This window comes from Schistocerca piceifrons, chromosome 8, assembly GCF_021461385.2.
Source record: "Schistocerca piceifrons isolate TAMUIC-IGC-003096 chromosome 8, iqSchPice1.1, whole genome shotgun sequence".
NCBI lineage: Eukaryota > Metazoa > Arthropoda > Insecta > Orthoptera > Acrididae > Schistocerca > Schistocerca piceifrons.
The window spans coordinates 262,993,328-263,008,661 of NC_060145.1; positions in this window are offsets into that span (position 1 = coordinate 262,993,328).

Sequence of the window (15,334 nt, forward strand, 5' to 3'; positions counted from 1 at the left end):
CCGCATGTCAGTAGGCGACTGTTCAAACTGGTGGAGGCTCTGTAATGGTGTGGAGCGTGTGCAGTTGGAGTGATATGGGATCCCTGGTACGTCTAGATACGACTCTGACAGGTGATACGTACGTAAGCATCCTCTCTGAACATCTGCATTCAATCATGTCCATTGTGCATAACGACGGACTTCGGCAATTCCAGCAGGACAATGCTACACCCTGCACGTTCAGAATTGCTACAGAGTAGCTCCAGGAACACTCTTCTAAGTTTAAACACTTCCGCTGGCCACCAAACTCCGCAGACATGAACACTATTGAGCAATCTGGGATACCTTACAGCGTGCAGTTCAGAAGAGATTTCCACCCCTTATACTCTTACGGATTTACGGACAGCCTTGCAGGATTCATTGTGTCAGTTCCCTCCATTACTACTTCAGACATCTTGTTGCATCTCTTCTGCGTGCTCGCTAGGGCCATACACGATATTAGGCAGGCATACCAGTATCTTTGGCTCTTCAGTATAAAGTTGTAGGGGAAAAAGTGTATAAAGATGTAGGGAAAGGCTAGCTAGTAGGGCTCCAGATGGGCTAAACAAAAATGATTCACTCCTGCTGTGGAACAACACAGTTTTTAATGCTTCAGTCTTTCGGACCGTAATTGATCGTCTCCACTACGAAGGTGGCTGTAGAATTATCAAGCAAGAGATGGAAAGAAGAAATATTTCTGGCCCATATGCACGCCGGAAAGATGACGGACCACCTTTCTTAATTATATACTTTTGGTGTCAGTTCTTTTGGACATGTCCTAAAGAACAGACACAGTTTTGATACACAGCCACTATGAATTAAGTTACAAAGGAAGTATAGACGTTGTGAAGGAGATAAATCAAGTAATACATATTCTTTAAACAAACAAATCGTACTTACTCGTTCCAGATGTTAATGTGCCAAAAACTACAAAACAAAATGAACTGTAATTTCACCATATATGTAACAAACAATGGTATTTCGGATGCAGTTTAAGGTAAAATTAATAATATCCATCTTCCGCCTCTCACTGAATGTTTGCGTTGTTGACAAGTTTATACATTTGCGTCGCACACTTTTTAAAGCGTGAATACAGATGCAAAGATTTTTACAGATGTACACAGTAAGGGTCCAGAGGCACAAGAGCGATAATTCCTCTGCAAAGTTTTTTTAAAATTAAATTGCGTCTGAGACCCCGCTGTCACAAAACTAACAGCTGTCACTAATTTTCCTTTTGTGGTAGGTGGGTTAGTGAAGCAGAGCCGAGCTCTACACTGACAGAAAAAAAAACTGCAACGCCAAGAAGGACTTGCGCTACGTAAACTGAAGTTGGTAGCCGTGTTTCTACATCTGAAAGATGACGTCTATTAAAATTTCTTGCCAGTCGCATAAGAGTAGCGCTAGTTGCGCCCCTATGAGGACGCAAATCAGGTTTGCTTTAAATACAAGCTATAATGGTAGTGAGCGTTAGTTGCCTCTGAGACTGGGCGTGTTGAATTGATGTTAGTCAGACATGATTTAAGGTGACAAAGACGCCAATGTCAACAGCTCACTGCGTTTAAATGAGGCCTTGTAATACGGCTGCCAGAATCTGTATATTCCTTCCGCGATGCTGTAGAAAGACTTGGCAGGAATATAGCCACTATATATGATTGCTGGCAGCGGTGGTCACGAGAATATACGGGTGCAAGAACATCTACATCTACATCTACATGGTTACTCCGCAATACACACTTAAGTGCCTGGCAGAGGGTTCATCGAGCCATACTCATACTACTTCTCTACTATTCCACTCTCGAATGGCTTGTGGGAGAAAGGAACACCTAAATCTTTCCGTTCGAGCTCTGATTTCTCTTATTATGGTGATCTTTTCTCCCTACGTAGGTCGGTGTCAACAAAATACACTCCTGGAAATTGAAATAAGAACACCGTGAATTCATTGTCCCAGGAAGGGGAAACTTTATTGACACATTCCTGGGGTCAGATACATCACATGATCACACTGACAGAACCACAGGCACATAGACACAGGCAACAGAGCATGCACAATGTCGGCACTAGTACAGTGTATATCCACCTTTCGCAGCAATGCAGGCTGCTATTCTCCCATGGAGACGATCGTAGAGATGCTGGATGTAGTCCTGTGGAACGGCTTGCCATGCCATTTCCACCTGGCGCCTCAGTTGGACCAGCGTTCGTGCTGGACGTGCAGACCGCGTGAGACGACGCTTCATCCAGTCCCAAACATGCTCAATGGGGGACAGATCCGGAGATCTTGCTGGCCAGAGTAGTTGACTTACACCTTCTATAGCACGTTGGGTGGCACGGGATACATGCGGACGTGCATTGTCCTGTTGGAACAGCAAGTTCCTTTGCCGGTCTAGGAATGGTAGAACGATGGGTTCGATGACGGTTTGGATGTACCGTGCACTATTCAGTGTCCCCTCGACGATCACCAGTGGTGTACGGCCAGTGTAGGAGATCGCTCCCCACACCATGATGCCGGGTGTTGGCCCTGTGTGCCTCGGTCGTATGCAGTCCTGATTGTGGCGCTCACCTGCACGGCGCCAAACACGCATACGACCATCATTGGCACCAAGGCAGAAGCGACTCTCATCGCTGAAGACGACACGTCTCCATTCGTCCCTCCATTCACGCCTGTCGCGACACCACTGGAGGCGGGCTGCACGATGTTGGGGCGTGAGCGGAAGACGGCCTAACGGTGTGCGGGACCGTAGCCCAGCTTCATGGAGACGGTTGCGAATGGTCCTCGCCGATACCCCAGGAGCAACAGTGTCCCTAATTTGCTGGGAAGTGGCGGTGCGGTCCCCTACGGCACTGCGTAGGATCCTACGGTCTTGGCGTGCATCCGTGCGTCGCTGCGGTCCGGTCCCAGGTCGACGGGCACTTGCACCTTCCGCCGACCACTGGCGACAACATCGATGTACTGTGGAGACCTCACGCCCCACGTGTTGAGCAATTCGGCGGTACGTCCACCCGGCCTCCCGCATGCCCACTATACGCCCTCGCTCAAAGTCCGTCAACTGCACATACGGTTCACGTCCACGCTGTCGCGGCATGCTACCAGTGTTAAAGACTGCGATGGAGCTCCGTATGCCACGGCAAACTGGCTGACACTGACGGCGGCGGTGCACAAATGCTGCACAGCTAGCGCCATTCGACGGCCAACACCGCGGTTCCTGGTGTGTCCGCTGTGCCGTGCGTGTGATCATTGCTTGTACAGCCCTCTCGCAGTGTCCGGAGCAAGTATGGTGGGTCTGACACACCGGTGTCAATGTGTTCTTTTTTCCATTTCCAGGAGTGTATTTTTGCATTCGGAAGAGAAATTTTGTGTCTGCAATTTCGTAAATAGATCTCGCCGCAAAGAAAACCGCCCTTGTTTCAGTGACTGCCACCCCAACTCGCGTATAATATAAATGACACTCTCACCCCTGTTGCGCGACAACACGAAACGAGCTGCCCTTCTTTGCACTTTTTCGATGTCCGTCAATCCTACCTGGTAAGAATCCCATACCGCGCAGCAATATTCCAGCAGAGGACGGAGAAGTGTAACGTAGAATGTCTCTTTAGTGGGTTTGTCGCATCTTCTAAGTGTTCTGCCAACAAAGCGTAGTCTTTGTTTCGCCTTCTCCACAATATTATCTACGTAATCTTTCCAATTTAAGTTGCCCACAATTGTAATTCCTAGGTATTTAGTCGAATTGACAACCCTTAGATTTGTGCGATTTATCGTATACCCAAAATTTATCGGATTTCTTTTAGTACCCACGTGGATGACCTCGCTCTTTTCTTTGTTTAGTGCCAATTGCCACTTTTCGCACCATACAGAAATTCTCTCTAGATCATTTTGTAATTGGAATGGATCGTCTGATGATTTTACTAGACGGTAAATTACAGCGTCATCTGCAAACAATCTAAGGGGGCTGCTCAGATTATCATCTAGATCACTTATGTAAATCAGGAACAGCAGAGGACCTATGACACTACCTTGCGGAACGCCAGATAGCACTTCTGTTCCACTCGATGATTTACCGTCTATTACTAGGAACTGTGACCTCTCTGAGAGGAAATCACGAATCTAGTCACACAACTGAGACGATACTCCATATGCATGCAATTTTATTAATAGTAGCTTGTGAGGAACGGTATGAAAAGCCTTCTGGAAATCTAGGACTGTGGAATCGATCTGAGATCCCTTGTCGACAGCAAGAAGATCCGCCTCCGGACGACCACGTGGTGCTATCGAGAGGGAAGACAAATGTGTTCGACCTGCGGCTCTGCCGTATCGAACTGCATCTGCAGCAGCAATATGATAGCAGCTGGCACCATAGTGACTCGACCAACTGTTACAAATCACTTACTTCAAGGACAGCTCCGTGCCGCTGACACCAAACCACTGCCGCTTGCGATTTCAGTGGTGTCAAGAGAGAGTTCACTGGATTGCATGGTGAAGGTCAGTTGTGTTATCTGATGAAAGCTGGTTCTGACCCGATACCAGTCGTAGCCGTGTGATAAAAGGTCAGTTGAGAGCCTGCAACCTGAAACTTCTTAATATGATTTTACTTAACTGCTGAATACTTACTCAATGTTCTTAAACTGCTGAGTGAAACTGAACGTACTGTCTCTTTGCTTGTCTTTATCATTTAATTTCTGACCTACAGAATTCTCCCTGACAAATACAGCTCCCAAGTTACTGTATTCATTTATAACCCACAATATACAACGATACGCAATTTGACTGCACAAATAATTAACACAAAAGAATGGCCCTGAATTAGAAGAAATCCTAACAATAACCCATACATTTCATAAGTCACTTACCTCTTAGAAAATCTTCATTACACGAACTACACTGATAGAGGAAACACCAATATCGCCAGCTGAATAAAAGATTCTAACTACTGTAGGCTCTAACTACTAATAGGCATATGGTTAGCAAAGGAAAGATTTTGTTGCAGAGTGAACAATGTATTTACCAAATTTTACCTTAATAATGTGACATCCAGTTCAAAACATTATATAATCGTCTGTTACATCCAGTTCCAAAAATTATATAATCGTCAATAATATTACATCTCCATGACGGACACACGTCCAGACCGTCTGCTCGTGCTAACACTTCAGACCCCTAACCTCCATCACTGCTAACTATTAGCATCTAACCTCAATCACTGCTGGCTATTCACCTCCAACTGCGAGTCCGGCCAGCTACAGAGTGTCTCACAAAGGGCGCACAGCGCTATCAGTGCTATTAATGCATTCTATCGCTTTGCCAACATACACACTTACAAACCAATCTGTATGCATGCTAGACACATCTTTGGTGCGATTTCGTAATAGCAGCAGCACTCTCGTGGCTATCCCACGCACCTGGATTGGAAATTTGTATGTCAATCTTTCGATTTGATCGGTTCTGCTACCATTCACGAACAGCATTGCAGGGGCTGTTTTCCAACAGGATAACGCTCGCCCACATTCTGCTGTTGTAACCGAACATGCTCTAGAGAATGTCGACATGTTGCCTTGGTCTGCTCGATCACCAGATCTGTCTCCAACCAGGCACGTATGGGACATCATCGGACGACAACTCCTGCATCATCCACAAACAGCATTAACCGTCCCTATATTGATAGATCAAGTGAAACAGGCATCCCACAAACTGACATCCGGGACCTATACAATACAAAGCATGCACGTTTGTACGCTTGCATTGAATATCCTGGCTGTTACACTGGTTATAATGTACCAGCATTTCACATTTGTAATCACTTATCTCCTGCTTACTTTAACCTCCGATCTTGCAATATTAATATTTACCTAGATGAGTGTATTCCCAAAATTTCATTACCCTACATTAATAATGTTTTGGTGTTGTGATTTTTTCCGTCAGTGTATTTCTTGAAAATGGAGACTAAACCTCCGATATGCGTTGGACATAATAGAAATCATAAACTTACAGTGACTGTAGTTTATTATCTCTAAGCACCGTAATGACTGGCCCACAGAAGAAAATGTCGATTAACAATGCAATTTTGTTTTGTTTCTGTTTGAAGATTAGCCTCCAGTATAGTCTTAAATCTCAGAATACGCAGAATACCATCACAAACTTACAGCATTGTATAATATTGTCTCTAAAGCTACTAGTGCATTACTGGTTGGATGGGTAGGCAAAACTAGAATTACTTTCACTATAAGCATTCTATAATATTGTCGCTAAAGCTACTAGTGCATTACTGGTTGAATGGGTAGGCAAAACTAGAATTACTTTCTCTGTTAATTCGATCGTTTCCAACTATTGTGAATTGAACAATTAATGATCCTTAAGTCGAGTTAATTAACTTCGTATACACGAGGGTGTGCTGAAAAGTAATAACTTCTATTTTTTTATTTGGAAACTATAAAAAATTTGAAATAAAACAAATGATATTAACATTCTACATCTGTATTTTTAAGTCAACGTATTTCTCAACGTAGTAACCCTGGCGACGAACCCATTCCTCCCAGCGAGAGACCAGTTTGTTGATAACTCACTATAGAATCTTTTACTTTGTTGACGGAGCTATAACCTCACTTCTGCTTACACCACTTTATCTCGATCAATGCTAAGTTTTGGAAGGAATTTTTTTAAGTTTTGGAAACAGATGAATATCGGACTGGGCCATGTCGATGACAGTGAACCCAAGGCGTCGGATTGCTGCCGATGTCGTAACGGCCGATGAACCTCAGTACTGACATGCATTGATATTATAGTAAGAAAATGATCCAGCCCTCTATGCCTGATGACGGAGTTTTCATTAACATTTGGGCACACTTGAAGACAATGGTAACCCCACACAAGTGTAACAATATAATCAATATAATAGTCAAAGAAATATTGGAGTTTCAACGTTTTTAGCCTATATTGGTTTGTTCGAATTACATTTACATAATTTACTCACATATGGCCCAGAATTGTTAACTGAGGTCTGATAATCTACTTAAAGCGACTTTGATTCATTTATGTGAATCAACAGTACTAAGTGACATGAGAATTAAGATTAATCAGATCGTCTTCCCCCCCCCCCCCCCCCCCCTTTTCTTGCTGTAACTACAGATCTACAGTCATAAATGTTTTGTTGTAGTAAGAAATCTGAATGACCACTAATCCTTTTATTTCGATGTTAATCCTTGCATCGATCTAGAATCATCCGGGAACGCCTCGGTCATTAAATGCTGAATTCCAGGAATAGCAACAACTCTTTAATGCTACCAAAAATGCACCTCACTTCGGAGAATAGCTGTTGTCTATTTAATACACTGAAACATCTATGTTGCATTTTTCTTTGCCTGTAGAGACAATGAAGCTGACATCTTCGAAAATCTTCGCAGTTCACATACGCTAACATGTGACGTATTCGGTGTGGCAAAAATGAACCATGTATAAGTCCTTAGTGCGGTGCCTACGCACAGGCAATTTCGGAAGCTAACAGATTAACAACTCATGTTGATTCACGGCTTCGCTGTTCGTCATCCCTAGAGGCGAATGCGACGAGTTTCCTTGCTCTGCTGACGTCGACTAAGCTCACACGGTTTTAAACATGAGTCGTTAATGAGGCAGGCACGCACTGCTGTCATTAGCAACCAGAGTGTAATTGCCGCATTAATTAATCCTGTGTGTATTTGCATGTCCCCTCTCTCTTTGTGTGTGTGTGTGTGTAATTAAGGGTTATTTGGAAAGAAACAGAGATACAGAGATAGACAGGCAGAGAGCATGAGAGAGACACAGTGAGAGAGGAAGGGGTGGGAGAGAATGAGCAAATTTTGCTGACAGCTTGGGTACCATGAAGTTTATAACCGATGTGAAAGGAAAAAACCACCAATAAGACCAGTACGGTAATATCCCCCGATATGCTGCTATAAGGAATTCAGCTGTTAAGTAACTTTACAATCCTATTATATACTGAGCCTCCATGGTATACAAAATAAGTCACGACACTGTTGCAGAAGCATCGGAAAAACCACGCCAAGTTTCGCGATGTTTTACTGAAGTTCAAAACTTAGTGCGGACTTCAGTGTGGGATGATTTCAATAGTTTCCACAGCCAAACTCTGTCTCGAAATCTAGCAGAAAATCGAGATAGGTTCTAGTCGTATGTAAAGTACACCAAGCGGAAGACACAGTCAATACCTTCATTGCGCGGCAGAAATGGTAATGATACTGATTATAGTGTCACTAAAGCAGAGTTAAATCACTTAACAAAGGCAAGGACTGTACACCCGTTAGGCTCCTTTCAGAGTATGCTGATACAATAGTTCCATACATCACAATCATTTATAATCACTCGCTTTTCGGAAGATCTGTACTTACAATCTGCAAAGTTGCACAGATTACATCAATACCCAAAAAATTCAATATGAGCAATCCACAGAATTACAGACCCATATAACTGACGTCGATTTGCGGCAGGATTTTGGAATGGTATGAGTTACCTAATAAGAAAACGATTTATTGATAAAGAGTCAACACGGATTCAGAAATTATTGTTCTTCTGAAACACAACTATCTCTTTATTCTTATGAAATAATGAGTACTGCCGTCAGGTTGTCTCAAATTGATTGCACATTTTCAGGTTCCCAGAAGGCTGATGACACCGTCCCTCAGAAGCGAGTTCTAACAAATTGCGTGCCTACGGAGTATCATATCAGTTGTACGACTGGAGTCTTGATTTCCTGCCCAAATTGCCACAGTTAGTAGTAACTGACGGAAAGTCATCGAGAAAAATAGAAGGAATATGTGGCGTTCTCGAAGGTGGTTTATAGGCACCCTGCTGTTACTGATTCACATAAACGATCTAGGAGACAACCTAAGCAGCCCTCTTAGACTCTTTGCAGATGATGTCATTTACCGTCTTGTAAAGTCATCAGATGATCGAAGCCAATTGCAAAATGATTTAGACATGGTATCTGTATGGTGCGAAAAGTGGCAGTTGACTCTAAGTAATGAAAAAGTATGAAGTCATCCACATTAGTTTTAAGAGGAATCCACTAAATTTCAGTTGAATGATAAATCAGAAAAATCTAAAGGCAGTCAATTCAGCTAAATACCTGAGGATAACAATAACAGCTGAAATTGCAACAATCACATAGATAATCATGTGGGGAAGGCAAACAAAAGATTCCGTGTTATATGCAGAACAGACGATGAAACTGGTCTACTATAGACACTGCCTCACTATGCTTGTCCGTCTTCTTTTGGAGCATTGCTGTGCGTTATGGGATCCTTATCAGATAGGATTGACGGAGGAGAAGTTTCAAAAAGAAGGCAGCTCATTTAGTGTAATCGCAAAGCAGCGGAGAGAGTGCAAGCATTCGATGCGCCAGTTGTGGCGGCAGTCATTAAAACATTGGCGTTTTTAGTTGCGGCAGGAACTTCTCACGAAATTTCAGTCACAATCTTTCCCCTCCGATGAGAAAATATTCTCTTGGCGCCCCCCTACTTAGGGTAAATCATCATTGTAATCAAATAGGAGAAATCAGGGCTCGCACGTAAAGACTGCGTTCGTTTTCCCGTGCGCTGTTCAATAGTGGAACGGTAGAGAAATAGCTTGTAGTTGGTTCGATTAACCCTCTATATGGCATTTGGTTGTGAACTGTAGAGTACTCATGTTGACGTAGAAGTATTACACTGACGGAAACAGGAAGTGTCACAACGTCAGTTTCTTGCCCGGAGCCGGCCGGGGTGGCCGAGCGGTTCTAGGTGCTATAGTCTGGAACCGTGCGACCGCTACGGTCGCAGGTTCGAATCCAGCTTCGGGCATGGATGTGTGTGATGTCCTTAGGTTAGTTAGGTTTAAGTAGTTCTAAGTTCTAGGGGACTGATGATCTTAGAAGTTAAGTCCCATAATGGTCAGAGCCATTTGAACGATTTGAACTTTGCTCGAAAGTTGCCAAACGGATACTCCTGTATTTCCATGCATGTGGGATACGGTTACTGATACTTCATCATGATGAGAAATTAATTTTCGTACATTCCGTACAGAAAAGATCTGTTTCTACAAAAGAGTGAGAGAGGTGTGCGTACAAGTTTCGTGTTGGCTGTACCTCACGTTGCTGGAACTTTTCAGGTGAGGATCGTAATACTGCAGGCCCGGAAGACCTGCACGGGCAGCTTGTCACCATATTTCCGACTTGGGAGAAAATACCAATCATTAACATGAGGCACACGGTATCATTATACCGATAAATTGTGCAGACAGTTAGCTGTAATGCGCTGACTGCAGAACGAGCGGCGGACTCATTAGGATAGTGCGACGAGAAGACTAGGCACCCGTTGTTGCGGGCAGGGTATCACCCCGAACCGTCGGACGCAGATTACGAGGAACTTGGTTGAAATCCTGAGGAGGCCTGCGTTGTTTAGCGCTTGCATGGTGTGCATTGTAATGGGTATAAGTGCAGATATTCCTACTAGTGACTAAGGACGGTGTACTGAACAACATTACATCAGTACTGTTTTCATTTTCAGACTAATGATTGGAGACATTAGGAGTAGTATGTTTTTAGGTTAGTTAGTATCTCCAAGTATGTGTGGCAAGAACAAGGCATTAAAGCTTATTTCCCTGGGAACAGGTCAGGTGTTGAAGTGTGGATACGTGGACGCAGAATGGGTAATCTATACTGACAGGCACTTAGTGGTGCAATTACGGTCATACAGAAAACATCAGGTTGTATAGTTTGTGAAGTAGTTGTGGGAAGACTACTCGATGTGGAAAAAAACAACCAACACAATAACAAAATACGACGAATATTGAGGAAACACCAAGTAGGAACTGTCTTTTGCCTACCCAATAAAACAAGAGCATTATTGGGACGTGTCAAAGACGATCTCGGTTTGCGGAAGGCCGGCATATACTAGATTTCGTGTCAGTGCGGAAAGACTTATATTGGACAGACAGTGCGCACCATCCAAGATCGTTGCCGAGAACATCGGAGGCACACTCGACTTAGGTACCCCAACAAGTCAGCGGTCGCAGAGCACTGTTTGTCCGAAAATCACGAAATGGACTACAAACATACCAGGGCCTTGGCACAGATATCTAAATACTGGGACAGCGTCGTTAGAGAGGCTATCGAAATTCGTACCAGGGACGGTCTCATCAACCAAGATTACGGCTATAACCTCAGCAAGGCATGGGAACCAGCACTGAGTCTAATTAAAAAGACACTCAGCAAAGAAAACGAACGGGCGACTAGGGAGGATGAGGCATTTACACCGACGCCACTACAGACGCCGACGCCAGCGTCTCACCAACCGCTGACGCGCAGGCGCGGACCGCTGGGAGAACGCCTCGCAGGGGGAGGGGATTTAAGACGGCCGCCCGCCCTCAGGAGCTCAGTTTTCAGTGTACCTGACGATTGCGACGTGTCTGATCGCCGAAAATTGTGCCAGCTGAACACTATGGACCGGCAGTACACCCGTGGACTGTTCGAGCAAAAAATACGCCGGGAGAAACTGAAGAATCACCACCAAAACAATGATTATATATACGTAATAGCCAAAGTATCTAATAGAGGCATGCGTATTCAAATAAAGAGATATGTAAACAGGCTGTATACGGCGCTGCGGTCGGCAACGCCTGTGTAAGACGACAAGTGTCTGCCACAGTTGTTAAACCGGTTACTGTTCCTACAATGGTAGGTTATCAAGATTTAAGTGAATTTGAACGTGGCATTATAGTCGGCGCACGAGCTATGGGACACAGCATCTCCAGGGTAGCAATGAGATGGGGATTTTCTCGTACGATCATTTTACTAGTGTGCCGTGAATATCAGGAATCCGGTAAAACATCAAATCTCCGACATCGCTGCGGCCGGAAAAAGATCCTGCAAAAACGGGACCGACGACGACTGAAGAGAATCTTTCAGCATCACAGAAGTGCAACCCTTCCGCAAATTCCTGCATACTTAAATGCTGGGCCATCAACAAGTGTCAGTGTGCCAACCATTCAATCAAATATCATCGATATGGACTTTCGGAGCCGAAGGCCCACTCGTATACCCTTGATGATTGCACGATACAAAGCTTTACGTCTCGCCTGGGTCTGTCAATACCGACACTCGCCTGTTGACGACTGGAAACATCATCCATTGTCGGACGTGTCTCGTTTCAAATTGTATAGTGCGGATGGACGTGTAGAGGTACGGAGACAACCCCTGAATCCATAGACCGTGAATGTCAGCAGGGGACTGTTCAAGCTTATGGAGGCTCTGTAATGGTACGGGGCATTTGCAGCTGAAATGATATGGGACCCCTGATACGTCTAGATACGGCTCTGACAGGCGACACATTCGTAACTGTCTTGTCTGATCACCTGCATCCATTCATGTCGATTGTGCATTACAAAGCACTTTGGCAATTCCAGCAGGATAATGTGACACCCCCGATGTCCAGAATTGCTACAGAGTGGCTCCAGGAACACTCTCCTGACTTTAAACACTTCCGCTGGCCACAAAACTCCCCAGACATGAACATTATTGAGCATATTTGGGATGTCTTGAAATGTGCTGTTCAGAACGGGTCTCCAGCCCCTCATACTTTTACGGATATATGGATAGCTCTGCAGGATTCATGATGTCAGTTCCCTCGAGCACTACTTCAGACATTAGTCGAGTGTATGCCACATCGCGTTGCGGCATTTCTGCGTGCTCGGGGATTCCTACACTTTATTGCGCAGGTGTATCAGTTTCTTTGGCTCTTTGTATATATATATATATATATATATATATATATATATATATATATATATATATATATATATATATATATATAGTGTCTATTCTATCGGACCCCACACCAGACAACGTAGGCTTGCATTGTATAGTCACAGTCAACCTGGATGGGGAGTGGCATTCTGCGATGTTCTGTGATGAGTACCTTTCTGCCGGCCGCGGTGGCCGTGCGGCTCTGGCGCTGCAGTCCGGAACCGCGAGGCTGCTGCGGTCGCAGGTTCGATCCTGCCTCGGGCATGGGTGTGTGTGTTGTCCTTAGGTTAGTTAGGTTTAAGTAGTTCTAAGTTCTAGGGGACTTATGACCTAAGATGTTGAGTCCCATAGTGCTCAGAGCCATTTGAACCATTTGAACCAGTACCTTTCTGTTTATGTCAATGCGTCCATAGACGTCTTGGTGAGAGATCTGGAGACCAACACCCATAGGCGTCCACAAGCGTAGATACGAGGTTGCACTTACCGCATTCTGGAATGTAGATACAGCCTTTTCATTGACTGCGGTATTCTCACGAACTTCTAGCAACGATAACTGTTCTATTTAACTTCAGGTTACAGAACCGTTCTCTCCATTTCTCTCGAACTCCGTTTGGCGCGAACCAGCGCCATATGCAGTCCGACTAATTCTGCAGTCTTGTTGACATGGCTGCTCGACAATACGATAAACTTCAAACGAGAGCTGCATTTCTTTAGCTGCTAAAGATCAAATGTAGCAGCCAATTTAAGGGCGATTTTGGGAGATTTTTCACCTTCATCTGGTCGTCGTACCATGGGCCTAGGCAATACTTTACATAACGAACCCGCAATAAACATAGTATTAGAATCACATTTTTTTCAGCTTCAACTACATCAGTTAAAATTAAAAAAGAGAAGTAACGAAAATAATGAAATAAACCCATTAATGCTATCAGATGTGCAGTTTCGTATACAAACCAGGTGTTGTAAACGCCATCGAAATTGAATAAGTCTATTATAAAGTTCATTCCCTGTTTCTCCTCTTCGAATATGAATTTGCCATTTATTTGGTTATTTTTTTTATATCCACCAGGACTTTGCTCTATGATTCTGACTTTTATACTGTGGCAATTTTTTAATTTTCAGTTTACGCCTTACATTATCGGAGTTTTAATAAAAATTTTGTGACTATTCGGTAGTTCTGTCTCATCACTCGTTCGATATTCTCGATGTGGTCGAAAGAGGATCCAAATTCAGGTCGTTGGATCAAAATGGTGGCATCGATATTCATATTAGTAATATAAAAATGAGTATACAGGGCGAGTCACCGAAAACTTGCATCGCAGATATTGCGGAAACAGAAAGTGCTACTGATGTGCGGTTTTCACAGAATGGATTGATAGTCAGAGACCCGGATTGTTAGCCAATGAACAGATTGTAATAATACTTAGGAACTGTATTTTTGTGCAAACCTACAATTTTTAAAATGGAAGAACGGCTATTGATATTAACAAGCTACAAGCAGGGCTGTGTAAATTAGAATGTCAGTGGTGTTTGCTGCAGGATTCTAGGGCGAGTCATTTAAGAGGTATCATATTGTGTACAGTTTCCACACCGATACTTACTTGTGCCATTCAACCTGCATAGTTGCTAGGTGGGGTGTTGTTACGTTTGCTTAAGTGTACTTGTGTGTCCCTTGAGCGCATTGCGAGTTGCTAGTCAATTAGTGTGTGGCAGTCCAAGCAGTAGGTCGTGAATGGACGGTGGGATTTACCAATGCAAAAAAGGCTACACGCTCAGAGTGTATGGAGAGTGTAGGAGGAATTCAGTTTGTTATTGTGCGTTGTATTTGCCAAGATATCGCAATTCACGTCAACCATCTCGGCACTTATTTATGATCTTCAACCAGTTACATGAAAGTAGTAGTGTAAAACCTAGACAACGTAGCAGAAGGGAACAAGTGACGACAGAAAAGGGGGAAATGAATGTTCTTGTTGCTGTTCCAGTTCATTCACGCGTCAGCTCCCGTGAAATCCCACGAGGAAGTGGCAGGAGTCAGGCAAGTGTTCTTCACATTCTCCGTCGATGTAGGTTCCATCCATATCACACCTCCCTCCATCAAGAGCTGCATGGAAACGATTATGAGAATCGTGTTAACTTCTGTACATGGATGTTAAGAAAGGGTACTCCAGATGTATCTTGTATCATGTTTTGTGATGAAGCCACATTTACCAGTCATGGCCAGGTAAACTGCCGAATCATGCGCTGTTGGTCTGTTGACAATCCCTGCTGGCTTCGTCAGATGGAACGTCAGTGTCCATGGAACGTCAACGTGTGGTGTGGGATAGTGAACCATCAGCTCATAGGCCTGTTTCTCGTAGACATAACACTGAACGCGCACAAGTATCACAGCTTCCTGACCGACCATCTACCAAGGGTGCTAAAAGACGTTCCTTTGCAGACTAGGAGGAACATGTGGTACCAACATAATGGCTGTTCAGCCCGCAGTAGACGAATTACATACTACAGCACGTCTTCAAGAACTGTTTCCAAATCGTTGGTTTGGACGCAGTGCGCCTGTT